Source organism: Schistocerca piceifrons, unplaced genomic scaffold (genome assembly GCF_021461385.2).
Source record: "Schistocerca piceifrons isolate TAMUIC-IGC-003096 unplaced genomic scaffold, iqSchPice1.1 HiC_scaffold_401, whole genome shotgun sequence".
Taxonomy (NCBI): domain Eukaryota; kingdom Metazoa; phylum Arthropoda; class Insecta; order Orthoptera; family Acrididae; genus Schistocerca; species Schistocerca piceifrons.
In genome coordinates, this window is record NW_025728627.1 from 7501 (window position 1) to 10000 (window position 2500).

Below are 2500 nucleotides of genomic sequence, written 5' to 3' on the forward strand. Positions count from 1 at the left end.
ACCCGTACACACGGCGCTGATTAGTAATCAATGCAGAGCCATCAAACTACAGCAAATATACACAACTGTCCGTATACATGCTGAAAGAGTCTGCCCAAAATGGGAACCACACGTCAGCCAGACACTCTGATCACGCACCACTCTCTGCTTCTAACAGGCGCACATACAATATGTAAGCACCAGCATGGAACAACATCCAGTGCATCTTCTCCGCCACATTACACAATCCACACTATCACAACCAGACCAGGAGGTCCGTGCGGAAAATACAATATCCCAGCCTTTCGACATCCACCATTGCGCAGACCAGGCACCAACACCCACACATGTCCTATACAACGGTGCACCCAACATCACAATAGTACCTCCTGTCACAGCGCACAAACAATGACATGAGTCAAAGACACAGGTCTCACACAAGCATAGAATTGGAGCGCCGCCTCTAATAAGCCAAAGGTGCATCCTGACGTGACAAATCTGATCATGTCACAAGCATTCACTTACTATAATCACTATCAACGAACCTGCCGCCCCCGCCCCCCCCCCCCCTACACCTTTCCGTACAACAACGTGTAACCTAACCTAACCTAACCTAACCTATGTTGTACCTTAACCTAACCTATGTTGTACCTTAACCTAACCTATGTTGTACCTTAACCTAACCTATGTTGTACCTTAACCTAACCTATGTTGTACCTTAACCTAACCTATGTTGTACCTTAACCTAACCTATGTTGTACCTTAACCTAACCTATGTTGTACCTTAACCTAACCCATGTTGTACCTTAACCTAACCCATGTTGTACCTTAACCTAACCCATGTTGTACCTTAACCTAACCCATGTTGTACCTTAACCTAACCCATGTTGTACCTTAACCTAACCCATGTTGTGCCTCAACCTAACCCATGTTGTGCCTCAACCTAACCCATGTTGTGCCTCAACCTAACCCATGTTGTGCCTTAACCTAACCCATGTTGTGCCTCAACCTAACCCATGTTGTGCCTTAACCTAACCCATGTTGTGCCTTAACCTAACCCATGTTGTGCCTTAACCTAACCCATGTTGTGCCTTAACCTAACCCATGTTGTGCCTTAACCTAACCCATGTTGTGCCTTAACCTAACCCATGTTGTGCCTTAACCTAACCCATGTTGTGCCTTAACCTAACCCATGTTGTCGCCTTAACGTAACCCACGTTGTCGCCTAAACCTGCTCTGTAATTGTTATACGACTCGTTCAATTACTGTAGTGTTGCCCACCCGCAACCCTCGCAATATAGTTCGCTACTCGCACTGCCCGCACCCCTGTGTATCGCTTCATGTTAAACACCTTGCAAGTCTTGCTCACTTTCCACATGCTCCTGCTGTACACTGTAATGTGGATGGCAGCAGGACGTACATGCCGCCCCTCCCCACGTCCCCACCTTGCCCCCTGCCTTCGCAAGCTGGTTGGTGAGAAGTTTGCATGTTCAATGCCCTTCGCATGCGACGTACTCAGGCTACGTTGTGGTGCGGCCTGTGTCAACTGTCCGCTGATGTCGTACGCGTGAACCACAATCTGTACTGCACATTCGTCCTTATGTACTGAATGATACATCGTGGCACATGTGTGACCGCACAACGACTGCGCCCAAAAACGGCGGACCATACAGTGCAAATATTGTGCACGCAGCTACGTGTCGTCTCCCTATGAGAGCTGGATTGCAGTGTGGTACGCCATAGAGACGTGTGGGAGGAACGGACGCCGTGGATGGCGATCAGCATGAGCTGTCTGTTGATGTATTCGGACCTAGTCGTCTCTCCTCACACACCGTGATGGCATGGTGCACCGCGTTCCATATCTGCGACATGCTACAGAGGCCGGTTGACAGTCGTTCGAGCAATGGACATCGCATACGTACGGGGGCCACCTTCCACGTATTGTCTAGGCGTGCACATTTTGTTGCGTGTATGTGGGCAGACGTAGTGTGGCGTGACACCTGACACAGGCATGCAATAATCGTTGAAGTTGCAAATGGCGATGGACGCCTGCGTTTTCTGGTGAAGTTACGCAAATGAACAAATGGTAACCTGTTGTGGTGCGGTTGTTCTCGCTAGGGGTGAATCGGTGATGGCGACGATAGGTTGAGGTACTAACCGGTTGTTCCAGCGATACCCACCATGCCGACGAAACTGAACGGCATCTGGGTGTGAAGCGATACGCGGCGGTGGCTGGGTGGGACCGTCCCCGGCCGGTGAGGGGGCGCCTCCCGGCGTGCTGGCCGCGCGGTGCGTGGGCGCACGCGCTACAGCCGGCTGGTGGGGGCGGCCAGTGGCAGGCGCGCCGGCCGACGGACGCGGCAGGCGTCGCAGCTGCGCGCCGGCGCACCCTGCGCGCGGCGCCGTGCGGCCAAAGTAGGTCCTCGCGGGCCCGGTGCGAAGCGCGGTGGACATCTTCAGTGTGCTGGTCCGATTGAGGACTGTGTGCGTTGAGGATGCGCCGCCGCCCGGCGCTCGGCGC